This window comes from Magallana gigas, chromosome 5 (genome assembly GCF_963853765.1).
Source record: "Magallana gigas chromosome 5, xbMagGiga1.1, whole genome shotgun sequence".
In the NCBI taxonomy this organism is placed as follows: Eukaryota; Metazoa; Mollusca; class Bivalvia; order Ostreida; family Ostreidae; genus Magallana; species Magallana gigas.
Window position 1 is genome coordinate 27185706 of NC_088857.1, and position 14215 is coordinate 27199920.

At 33.1% G+C, this 14215-nt stretch overlaps 1 long non-coding RNA gene across 5 annotated transcripts; it reads left to right on the top strand.

Moving 5' to 3' along the window:
• The first annotated feature begins 1327 nt into the window (after positions 1–1327).
• LOC105348309 (uncharacterized) lies at positions 1328–10410 on the top strand. Of its 5 annotated transcripts, XR_010713861.1 has the most exons (7): positions 1330–2194; positions 2662–2846; positions 3192–3234; positions 5377–5688; positions 5781–5939; positions 6166–6336; positions 7019–7107. It is a non-coding gene; the product is annotated as an uncharacterized lncRNA (long non-coding RNA). The 5 variants fall into 5 exon arrangements; XR_010713859.1 differs by lacking the exon at positions 7019–7107 and adding an exon at positions 8499–10410 and having other exon boundaries at positions 1328–2194; positions 5377–5939; XR_010713860.1 differs by having other exon boundaries at positions 1329–2194; positions 3192–3228; positions 5377–5939.
• The last annotated feature ends 3805 nt before the right edge of the window (positions 10411–14215 follow it).

Consider the following 14215-nt stretch of genomic DNA (forward strand, 5'->3'; position numbering starts at 1 on the left):
ATCATTAAAAGAATTTATCGCGATATATCTTGAATTTCATAAACCTGTAGGCATCTTTCATTTACTAGATCTTGACCTTAATATATGTATTGTTTAAAATATATATCGTATATTATATGTTATTCAATAAGTAAACTGATTTAAATTTTTGACCATGAAGTACAAGTTTTTGAATTTATTGCATTTTTTTCACAATTTACCGTCATGACGTCAGGCATATCTAAGGTTTAAAAGTTGCATTCTCCGAAACAGTGCAGACAGTGGGACTAGCAATATCATGATATTTCACAAAAAAGATTAACCGATGCATGTTTAAGATGTTAGCATTTACATTCACAATTGATGAAAATGTTATATGGCATGTAATAACAACAGCGAGCAAGAGTTTTCAAGTAAAAGGGACGTTCACCATGCAGTGCACGTGTGTAATCCTGATTTAAAAATAGATCAGCATTCCACCATATTTGAACGGTGAAAAAGGGGGAGCGGGTCATCGCAACAAGTTGTAAAATATTTGTCTATTACGGTACAATGTAAGTAATAATTGGTGTTGGATTCTCATTATTACAAGAGAGTCATCAGTTTGGATTAAAACAAATATATATTTATACAGCTGGATTGTTTACTTAAGGAACTAAATCGCCAAAGCGGAGTGTGACCCGATTTTCGTTTAGTTGGGCGATTTCATTAATCTAGAAACGGGATCATAACTCGCGTGTGTACATTACTGCATTTAACAATTACTAATCAAGTGTGTTTCTTAATTCGATAGATTTCTTCCAAAACATCCTACCCAAAGTATAATATACATGTATGTAGCTGTTACAAAACAAATGTCAAAAAATTCATCTGACCCCCTCCCCATGGATCTCTGCCAATGGATGAGTTCATTCGTTGCGTTAAAGGTAATAGCAGGATGTCGCATTCATAGTTTTTGCGCGCCGATTAGTTGACGAGTCAGTTGGGATCATGCGAATACACCATGTGTTTACATCACAGGCACGTAGCATCGGGGGTTGGGGTAAGGGAGGCTGCTTCCCCCTCCCAACTTTTTTTGGCAGCTGGCACTTTTCTTAACTTTATAGGCTAAATGGAAATATCATGGATTCAACCCCCCCCCCTTCCACTTTTGTAGGAGCATGGAATAAATGAAACTGAAAATAAGGAATTCTAATTGAATTGAAGTGACAGTTAGGGTTTTTTTCATGAATTTGAGAATTCACGCTTTTTTAATTGCTTGTCAAGATTATTTTGATGAAGCTGCCCACACACATTCAAATACAATACGTGTTTGTATACCCTTTCATATTTCATATGGTTGGAAATTTTTAAAAATGCCTTTCAGTTGATTTTGCATCTTAATATACAAATACAATTTTAAAAAAAACGACTATTAACTCTCCAGGTTTCAAGCTTACATGCACTTATATGATATGTGTACATTCCTAAAAATTTAATTAATAAAATAAATGAATTTCAAGTGATATATATGTACTGCAGTACACGTTTTAGATGGAAGAAAAGACTGACATTTCGTCTTAAATTTGCACGTTCCGTTTATAAATTTTTGATCAGCAGCGAAAATTAAAATTCATTTCTGATAAGATAGCCTAATTGATACATGCATGCTTTCATTGAATAATTTTGTTTAGTCAGGCAAGCTTTTTGGAAAGCTATTACTTGTCATTTATAAAAGATTATATATGGATGGCGCTGCAAACAAAAAGAATCACTTGAGCGTTTTATTGATGCGAAATATAAACCAGCAATTAAAGTACTTATTAGTAAACATTGTCGTCTGAATCTGTCAAACAATGTTACAATGCACTACAGAGACAAGAAAGGAAAGTTTAAAAGTAAAAAATCATATTATAAGGACCTAAAAGCACAGGAAGCGAAGATAAATTTAGCTACACACCGGGTAGACGACGCTGTTAAAGAAGACCACTCTTTCTGTAAAGACACCTCGGGCCGTGGAATTGTTGAACTGGATGTATTGGCGAAGCGTATGTTTTGTGCATCGTGTAATACCCCGTTGCATCTTTCTAATATCGAAAGTGAAAGGAGATATTGACTGGGAAGTATAGTATACTGTTCATTCGATGCCAAAACAATGTTTGCTGGGCTTTAAACGATGTAAAAACTTGGAAGAGGAGCCAAGGGGCATTTGACGTAAACTCCAAACTTGCATTAGGTAATTATTTCACTTTTAAGAATGGTTTGTTATTTATAACAAATAACGGATACTGTCAAAAAGTATGGCGCGGATCCCAGTATTTTTCTGGAGCTGTGGGGTTTTCATCTGTTTATCACTCGGCTAATAAAAAAAACCATTTTAAAAACCAACAAGCAAATTGAAAAAAAAAACCCACACATTAATGATAATGATTTGTATTTTATAGGGATGCATGCATGTACATATTAACATAACTATACATTTCAGTATTTCTATTTTATGTACATGAATTTTGGCCATGCGTTTTTTGCAAATGTTTGAATGGTCATATAATTGAGTTAGTCTATGGTTGCTTATATAAATTCAATTCCTCAGAAATCTCTTCACTTGTTTCCTAGAACTAGTAGGCAGGATATCGACACATTTAACACAAGTTGAAATGATACCTTGCTTCGGTTTATACATGTTTATTATCGGTATTTTAGCTGTTGTACACACTGGACTTGGTCCTGTACAGGTGAACAACCTGCTCACAACCTTATATCTCCCCCCAGTGGACCCTACAACATTAAAACGGTGGGAATACAAAATCGACTCTACACTGGAGACCATAGCAAAGTTGTCTTGCTATGAGGCACAAAAGGAAGAAATAGAAATGGGAAATGGAAAGGTACTAATTAAAACAAAAATAATTAGTGAACATAAAAGTCAAAGGCATGGGTTTGAAAATGATTTTAATTTATTCAATGTAGTGAAATTTGTTGAGGTGCACAAACTGCACATGTTTTTCTACTTAAAGCAATAATTAATATAACTCTTGCATCTTAAATTTGTGTGAAATAGGAATCACGATTGCCAATCAGTTTTCTTATTATTAAGTTTGAATAATGATTATAGTAACTGATTATGAAATCAAGGATATGTTGGTAATAAAAATTATAAATTATAACCAGCTAATGTTGATCACCTATACATATTATTATCTAGTTCTTTACTTATTTGTATCTCTTTGAAGATGGAAGTAAGCTTCAATGGAGGCTGGCAGAAACGGGGTACAGGTTGGAACTATGACAGTAATACACCTGAGCTAATTGCGTGGACCCTGAGGTCCACGCAGAAAATATATAAGCGAGGTTAAACCGGATGCTATGGGGAAAATTCAGCCTGCGCATGAGCTAGCCTGGTTCCTGTGCGTAATGGGTAGCTCAGGGAACCAGGCTAGCACACGTTTATCTGAATCGGGATCGGGATTCCATGCCATATGCACACATAAGGACACAGACCACAATTATTTTTCCCTCTTATTCCATTATACAAAAATAAATCATATAAAAAATTTCACCGGCTCAAATGAGTTCAAATACAGCATACCTATAGAATGACACTAGTCCAACAACATATCCAAACTACAGGAAAATCAATCGAGAGGGGACTGAGATATGGCCCCTAAAATAACCCCTACCATGAAAAATTCACTTTCACTTTGGAATTTGTGTAAACATTGGCCTCTTTACACCCTTTCTATTGCGCCTGTAAAGATAATTTTTCTAAATTTTTTCCTGCCTGTATTTTTTTTCAAACCTTCTTCTTTCCATCCATGCCATAAAAGTAACCAAATTCGACCATTTAGTACCCCTAGGAATTTTTGAAATAATACATACATTTTTAGAATGGAACTACTTGCGTGGTCAATGAGCACGGGGTAAAAATAGTGGTATGTGACCATAAGTTCAAAGGCGCTGTTATTGTAAAGTTGTCGGTAAACAGTACAGAAACAAATTATTCCTTTTAAAGAAATGATCGGCATGTGATATGAACTGTCAATATTATAAAATAAGTTAATGTTATGTCGAAACTACAACATGCATCAAATAGCATAATTTGCAATGTTAAGTTGTTTTCCGAATACACATGTAACTTAACTTTACTTTTATAGTAGGCGAGGCTAGAGTACTTCCCGATTAAAATGTTTAAGCATTTCAGTATGATTGAATAATTATGTCACTGTATAAAAGTTTAAATCTCAAGAAAGATGCATCAAAATATGAAATTAATTTATACAAAGCTGTCACTGCATAGTTATCAAAGTATTACAAATCGTAATGTGTGCGCAAATAGTAGAATTCGCCAAATGCCTGATACTATACATGTACATGCAAACTTCATTAATAGATATATCATAATGATCTTAGAAGTATGAACACTTTCAATTCTGAGATAAAAAGTCAGGGCTATACATATACGTAATACAACGTACAAATTTAGTGGTTAAAAGCAGGGGGCTAGAGTGGGTGGAATCTCTGATAATCTTAAGACTTTCTCGTTCTCGTTGAAAACACATGCAAATGGTCCACGTATTGTAGTCATTTTTTAAAGGACAGCAACTTGTTTAAACTTCAAAGTACTAACTGTTTATCTGCACAGTCCCTCATCTCATGCTTGAACAGAAAATTACAAAAAATTAAATTATAAGAAATGCACTCATTATCTACCCAACTTATACGAGTATAACCTGGCTTTGAGCAATTTTCGCTTTTTTATATAGGTTATAAAGCGTAAACTGTCCCAACCCAGGTTATACTCGTATAACTTAGGTAGACATTAAGTTAATTTCTTAATTATTGTTAGTAAATGTATCTTATTTTTCAGACTGAGTATAGTTAAACTAGTGTGATGGTCAGACCGGTTCGAATACCGGCGCCAGATAGCTCAGTTGGTAGAGCACCTGACTAGAGATTCAGGGGGCCCGGGTTCGAAACCCGGTCTGGTCCGTCATTATTTCTCCCATCCCGTTACATTTGGTGTCGTGACTAACCCCTGGAACTGACAGGTGAACTCCTGCCAGGGGAAGAGTCTGGGGGTGATCTTCAGGGACGAAGATCATTTAAGGGGGAAGGAATGTGACGGTCAGACCGGTTCGAAACCCGGTCTGGTCTGTCATTATTTCTCCCATCCCGTTACACTAGCTAGAATAATGATGAATAATTTATATTTATTTCACATTTTAAGTTTTGCAGTTTGATCAAATACTTAAAACATTTATGTATTTAACTTAATTAAATTTATGACTGAAATATTACTTATTAATTATCATGGATGTTCCTTCATGATGCCTTTTATAATGTGTATCATTCTTTTCACAGATATATAGTGGTGGTCACATGTATGAGTAAAATTAACTTGTATATGATTTAATATAGGTCATGGATCATTAATTGGAAAAGAATCGGGAAAAGTAATTCAGTTTTCAATAAGAAGCAAGTCCTGCCATGTATGTAGCCTTCATCAGAATAAAGATCATACTATTCCATCTCATGATTGTTCAAGAAACTGGGATGGGCCAAGTAAAGGGATGGAACCGGACATGGCAATAACAATGGCCCGGGACTTGGAAAAGACTGGCAATCCGATTAATATTATCCATGGCGACAATGATTCAACAACAAAATTCCGTCTTCAAGCTGATTTTCCTTACGTGGAGAAAAGAGATGACACCAACCACACCAAAAAAAGTATAACAATAAAGCTATATAAATCGAGACAGAAGTACAAAGTTCTGAGACAGCCAAATGTTATATCCTATATTATATCCTATATATGGTAGATGCATCATGTATGCCATCAAAGAATCTCATGAAAAGGATCCAAAAAAGTTAAGAATGTCGTTGGATCTTATTGTTCCACACTTGTATGGGGATCATTCCAAATGTGCCAAAGAGAGTGCTACCTGGTGCAGTTATCTAAAGAACCCTTCAAAGTTTAGGTAAAGACTTATGTTCATGTCAATATAGAAAAGAATTTAAAGTATCATAAATTTATGTAAGGAGGGTATTACTGTATTCTCCATGTTGATATGTCCTTAGCTCATATCGGTCTGTATATCCAATGTATTCATGATAAAGACCAAAATAAATGATGGAAATTATGGAGAATAAGATTACCGTACTCAGTAATAGAGGGTGTTGATTTTATAACATTCTTTTTGACAGGTATCGAAGTCTACCAGAAGGCAAGCCTCTCACATGCGTTGACCTGAAGAGTGCTCTAACAGATGTCATAAATAACCTGAAAGACAGAGCTGCTGCCTTGACCAACCTTGGATCTACACAAGCAAATGAAAATTTTAATTTCATTGTCTCAACGAAAGCTCCAAAAAACAAGTAAGGATTGTTAAAAATTAAATGTGAAAGTATATGTATACTTTTTTTTTTTTTTTGGAAACATTTTATTGAAACTCTTTTACAATTTTTCATACATGGTACCAGGAAAATTAATATATAGCATAATATTATGCAAAAGAGTTATATATGATAGAGAAAGTAAAAAGAGAAAGAAAAAAAAGACAGACAGGCAATCACATCATGTACATCAAACATAAATCAGCTATGTATATTTTACTTCTAGTAATAACTATAGTAGATTTTGGGTTTATAATTCATAAGTTCTATGTAATAGCTAATATATATGCTACCTACAGCAAATCACAAATTGCTTTCCATTCTCTTTCATATTCTAAATATTTGCAGTTTTTTAATAACATAAATTTCTGAATAAGGAATCTGTCGGCAATTATGATACTTAAACTAAAAAAGTCAAGTTTTTGGATAGGTTTGAACTTACTGGCAAAAATGTATTGTTTTACAATAAGTATCAATAAGTTCTGAACTCTGTATAATTTATTATTGTTGTATTTACCAAAAAGTATGCTTCTTTTATCATCAATTATGTATATGTATACTTGATTAAGATGTTTAGTAAGTTGATGCCACTAAATATTGAGCTTTAAAGTGACTTGCATTTAGTATTGTAAATTGTTTTATAACAAAAGAAATATCTACACAGGTCATTCGGATCAAGTAAATCTTTGACAGGTAGAATATCAGCATCTGTATTGCAAAAAAATGAGGGCCATGGATATTTATCAAAGGCAAGTGAGACAAGTATTATGCTTTGCATAAACTTGTTCAAACTTTAACCACAGAGTACTTCTAAATAAAGGATGTGCAATTATTCATATTTACATTTGGAAATATGTTTCCTTATATGAACCTATAAAATAGCCAAAACGTTCAACTCTGTGTGAAAACTAACAAAATTAAATCAAATTATAGACATTACCGAGATTTTATATTAAACTTTGTAAGTCTGCTACATTCAAACCATAAGAATGTGCAATAAATTGTCATTGTGATGTTATAAAATTGACCTCTTGACTGGCTAGGCAAATATTCATACAGAAATGAAGGTTGTTGCTTTTTGTAGGTTCATATATTTAGATATGTAGAAATACATTTGCAAAATGTAAATATATATAGATTTATATTACATGGCATTTTTTATATTGCATCATATATTAGCCCAAGATTGCTGCATATTGACCAGCTGATAAACAGTGACCGAGGGCTAATATAGGATGTGATATAAAAAATGCCAGGTCATGATTTTTATATCATATACTTATAGAAAGTATCAAAGACACAATTAAAAATAAATCATGTGATGATTGATTATTGTGAACAATTTGCCCTTGTCTACATATTCTGTCTCTTATAAATCTCCCTGAAAATTTCGCCACAACTGTTTGTATACCAAGTTGATGTAATTAATTAATTATTCGACGTCATACTCAAAAATCAGAGTTGAACAACACATTTGAAACTTTGTTATATTGATAGCTTATATTATTTAACGAAAACGGGTGTGTAATAACAACCAAAGAATGCCAGAGAGGGAAATGAAATATATAAAACATGCCTGTTTAGGAGGGTAACAATTGAAATTCACATCCGTGAGAAATCATTGTAATCCGATGTGAAGCGGAGGTTGACAATTGTTTTCATTGGGTGTCAACTTTTTCAACTGTTACCCTTCCAAACAAGCACTATATATTTTATCATACTGAATGTCTTAATTTTAAAGGAAACTTTATTGCTTTTATTTTATTATTTATTTGCATTATTTCAAACGCATAACATGACTTGATGTGAATTCTACTTCGAACCGTACGCACATAATTTACACGCATGTAACAATTCGTTGTGTTACCCGTTGCCAAGTGTGTTGCTATCGCTGAGGGTAATAGAACGGATTATAATCTGCATCTAAACCAATCTGATTTCAGTATTTAACATGAAATATTAATAATAAATTTTCATACACACCCATAGGGTTTATTACACATAATAAGGCAAATTTTGTATATATCGCACAAGTTGGAAAAGGGTATATTTTCTATAAGTACACGATATACATGTATGATTTCTGTCTGTCATTTTTAAAAACAAACATAACAAAAAATTAAAATTTCAACTCTCCTTAATAGGTAAACATCGCAGTTGGATTATCCCCAGGACAATTCACCATGAAATTAGCAATGAAAACTGCGACCAAGCGGAAACTTCAGAAAGCGAAGCAGATGAGCATACAAGGGAAGAGAAAGCGACTTGTTAAAAAGATTAAAAAGAGCTGTAAGGAGGCCACAAATGAAATCCACGAAGGAGTTACATTCTCTAAATATGCTGAATTAGATCATGATAAGGAGCAGGAACCAACCAAGACAACAGAAATCCCACAACGCCTGACACTTCCTAGAGAAAAGTCTTACACGTATGTCACCTTCGACATTGAAACAACAGGCAGGGGGAGGGACTGCGAAATTTTGCAGATTGCAGCTGGAGAAGATTTCAATGTTTATGTTCATCCACGCTGTAATATAACTGAGCAGGCCTCATTAGTAAATGGAATACAGTACAACAGGGATACAAATACCATGTTCCATAAAGGAAGTGAAGTAAGATCCAAGCCTATTCAAGATGCACTTTTAAATTTCATTGACTACATTAGGGAAATTCCTGAACCAATACTTGTTGGGCACAATGTCTGCAACTTTGATCTTCCAATCATTGCTAACAAACTGAAATAATTCAAATTTTTCGCAGAGTTTTCAAAACATATTGTGGGTTTTGTGGACACGTTAAAAATTGCCAGAAGAGTTTTCAAAAAATCAGAGGTGGGTAATTTTCAGCAAGAAAACTTGGTTAATAAACTCACAAACTGCACATTTTCAGCACATGATGCAAAAGAAGATGTTCGAGCATTGACTGTGTTGTTTGCGGAAAGGTTAGAGAAGGGAGTTCAAGATGAGGATCTGTTTCACATAAGCTTTCATGATGTGAAAAAGAAATATTCAGAATTATTACAACGAAAGAACATCAAAGTTGCAGCTGCACAAAAGTTAGCAAGAAGTGGTATTATGCCATATCACTTGCAGCTAGCTCATGGTAGAAACCATGGACTGAAATTGTTACTGGATAGTTTTCATGTTCTCCTAACAACCAAGTATTGGTCAGCTCTCGTTAGATTTCTTGAGAAAGAAGAGTAAACTACAATTTGAAATATGGAAGGATATTGCATTTATTGAAGAATGTTTCATTCAGTTACAACTAATGTATCAGCTACATCTTTTGGTTTATATTTACTTAAATGATTATTTTATCAACTATATTATGTTTGATAGTGGCATCTATTTTAGATGAGAAAATACTTTGCTCTCTACCAAGAAATCTCTGAGAATAACAGCACTACATGCAAATAAAAATTGGTGTTATTAGCTGTCTGATAGCGCTACATGTATGAATTGATAATATTAGCCGTCCAATAGCGCTACATGTATGAATTGATGGTATTAGCTGTCTAATAGCATGATACATGTATGAATTGATGATATAATATGTTTGATAGTGCTACATGTATGAGTTGATGATATTAACTTTCCAATAGCGCTACATGTATGAATTGATGATATAATCTGTCTGATAGCGCTACATGTATGAATTGATGATATTAGCTGTCCAATAGCGCTACATGTATGAATTGATGAAATTATCTGTTTGATAGTGCTACATGTATGAATTGATGATATCAACTTTCCAATAGCGCTACATGTATGACCATTATCTGTCCAGTAGCGTTAGATGTTTAAATTGATGATATTAGCTGTCTGATAGCGCTACATGTATGAATTGATGATATAATCTGTGTGATAGTGCTACATGTATGAATTGTTGATATTATCTGTCTGATGGTGATAAACATGTTTGAATTGATGAAATTAGATGTCTGATAGCGCTACATGTATGAATTGATGATATTCGCTGTCTGAGAGCGCAACATGTATGAATTGATGATATTAGAAGTACTTGCTATGTACACCTATTAAAATTTGAATACCTGTATCATGAAATTCATTGTTATTGTCTTTTAACAATTTTATGTCAAAATGGGAAAGTTTAATATCTTTTGAAATCGATTACTGCCGTTCAAAAAATGAGAATCTATAAGTTATGAAAATATTTTATTTTCATTATTGCACAGCATTCATAGTGAACATATATGACATACATGTATAAAATCAGGAATGTTTTAAAAGGAGGGGGAAGGGTTTGAATGTTCAATCTACCTTTGGAAAGTTAAAACTTACCAACATCACATAGTTTTTCATTTATAAATATCAGCGACAGATGTCACTATATAGGAGAAATTGTATTTCAAGTGCAAAAAAGTCAAATTCTATCTGCAATGACTAATGCCCCCCCCCCCCCTCCCCTCTTTCAAATCAATTTCTTGTTAACTGATTATTTCCACTTGATATCAATCTTCTTATTTGATAATTAAGCAATTGTATTCCCAACAGCTGCAATTACATTAATGTGAAGCATCCATACATGTAACAAATGCATAATTGTATGCACTTCAGAATTATATGTGTTACATAATTTCTACAAATGTGATAGATTTACTATTTCATAAACAATTGCAAGATATGAGCTGCTCGTGAGCAAATAATGAGAATGTTTTGGTATGGGATATAAAAGCAAGAAGTTCTTTTTTTGTTTTTTGTGCGTATGAGTTAATTATTAGAAGCTAATGAGTATGTAAATTAAACTTTTGAATTATCAAAATCCAAAAAAAAATTAAGTTACCATCAATAACTAATTCAATAAAAACCAAAGATAATCAAAACTCAAATTTGTGGACATCATAATTTTTGACAGACACATTGTAAATTAAAATATTTCCCCATTCTAATCATTTTTTTTTGTATGCATTTATTAAACATTAATTTGCATGCGAGATAATACCTCCGCAGAGGCTCTCTATATATACATCACCTGGGGTGCCAGGGGCCCCCTGGATCATTAACGCTAATCAGCGATATAAGTGAATCAGTATTTATAATTGTATTCTTTTTTAAGCGTAAATAGACTTAGATATGAAATAACAATTGATATAATATACGTATCAATATTGTATATACATTTGTAGAGCATTTATATACATTGTACAAGGTATTTGTTTTCTTCAATATGTATAATTGTATTTTTTTTTAAGCGTAATTAGACGTAAATATGAAATAACACATTTTGATACAAGTAATAGTAAAGTAAAATAAGAGTACTATTCGGGGAGGTATCAATTGATATAAAATTCATACCTGTTCAATGAAATATGTTTAGCAATAAATATACAATCGGAACATAAAGTAAATGCAATGCGGCAGGACTAACAACAGCATCACAGTCCAAAATTGCCTACCGCATATATGTGAAGAGGGACAGGTCTCCCTCTTGTACATTATAATAGTACATTAATAAAGTTTATAATATTTCATTTATCATATACTATTTGATAATTTTTCAAGAATGCTGAAATTTAACTTTACACATTTTGATTTTTTTACAGTAAGATACAATTGCATTAGCGCATTTTTTTAAAAACAGCGCATATCTTCAGATGACACATGTTCGTTTAAGATTCTACGTTTCATCTTATATTTGTAAATTTTGCATGCAATGAATGACAAAGTGTTGTCTAAGATAAGAGTATATTTGTTGCTCGTGAAAATAAAACCAATGACAATCAATTTCCATGTAACATCAATATTTAGTATTAGAGAAATTTTCCGCCAAAGTGGCATTGTCAAGTCAATTCTAATCATGGTGTGAATTAGCTAGGGTATCTCAATTCTCTAGTTTTAATGCACAAATCAATCATTAATGCTTAATAATTCAGTGTTTGAATGACAAATTTTAGTGAATTTAGGAACCAAAAATAATCTCAATATCTGTCCATACAAGTGAAATATTCTCGAGATAAATTGATTTTCTTATTTAAAAAAAATATACATTACTCTTTAATTCAAGTTTTATACATAAATTTAAAATATGGGAGTAAAAGGTTAAAAAATACTTTATGGTGAGAAATTATCCAGAGATCTGCGATGTAGATACTACATGTAGCTGCAGCCAGGTATTATCCAATATATGTATAAATTACTTCAGACTAGACAATAAGACATTAAAATAATATACATGTATATTGATAGAATCAAAATAACAACAACAAAAATGCAGTTAAAATCTGTCCCAAGATTTTTTGCTTCATTAATGTGTTTTACGGTGCTACCGTTCTGCGAGCGCAGCAAGAATTACACATACCTTCCATCATTGTCAACTTATAGTTTTATTTAGGTATCAACGAACGCCAAAGAATTTTTGAGAGAGTATTGCTCTACAATAAGTATGCCAGAGGTACTAATTTTAATGGTTATGATACGTACAGCGCAACCCCCTACAGAGAGAGAGAGAGAGAGAGAGAGAGAGAGAGAGAGAGAGAGAGAGAGAGAGAGAGAGAGAGAGAGAGAGCCCGGTACCTGTTTGTAGGTGTGTAATTTCCCACTTTAAAATTTAATGGTCTGACTATATGCAATATCTACATATTTTTATTAACTGTTTATTTTTTCATTTTATTCCTTTTTTCATTTTATTCCTTTTTATTTAGTTCAAAATGTCCGAACACATAGTTCAGCCAATATAGAATCGAAAATGCCATTTACAAAACCACGTGTATTTGTTTATCTCCAACGGCTGAATTCTCGTTAAATCTCGTGTTATGACGCGTTTCCGCTTTCCTGCCCTATTGTTTATTTCCTCCCTACTCATACTGTACATGCATGCACAATTAGCTTAAAAATGGATCGATATGACATTAAAGTATAACTCTTGCTAGTATATATACATAAAATCTCTATATAAAAAATAAATAAAAACAAATCATATGTCAATGAGCCAGGTATCGCAGTCAATACTGAAATAGGCAGTACACTCATTACAGATGTTTGATCCACCTTTAAATTTATCGCGGGAAATATAGCGCGAGTGCACTGTGACGTCATCCATGACTTTGTTCGTTTTTGTTTACGTTTCTCGACTCAATTCCGGAGGTATGGAAGCATGTAACAAATCTTTTGAGTCTCGCAAAAGCATAATATTATGCGGTACTCAAAACGTGTCTTCAAACTTTAAGTCACCGTAAATTACAAGTTAAAAGTCGGCCATTTTTGGGCATAGCACCAGGGGTGAAAACATTAGAGAGCATTATGGGACGTAGACAAAAAAGGTTGTTTGATGAACTGTAGGTTTAGCTCGTTCTTTTTCCCGCGCACACTAGTTCTTAGAGCTCGCTTCGCTCGCTATCAGTTATTCATAAATACCCCCAACTTTGCTAGCCAAGGGTTTGATATATACAGGAGGGGCGCGGATCAGAAACCCTTGGCTTACGAAGATGAATGAAAAAAAAAACCTCAACAATTTAGATTTTTAATTCTAAAATTACAAGTTCTCAATCGTAAAGGAATAGAAAACACGAAAGTTACCAGGTAACGGAAATATGCGTTGGATTATGAATTTCGTCAAAGAAAAGTAGTATTTTACCGTGCGTGATTTACAGCGCTAGAGTTACTTCCCCATAGTGATTTGGCGGGAAAAAATCTATTTTTAGAAACTACATACCCTTACATATCAAACGAGTACATAGATTATATACCTTACCAGGCATCATTTTTTGGTCAATTGTACATCGGATACCTTAATTTACAAAGTCAGACGACACTTAACCAACGTGAACTTTGACGTTACAATAAGGGGAAATTACTCTAACTAAAATTATTGTAAATCTGCTGAAATTCCTCTCAAAATCTTG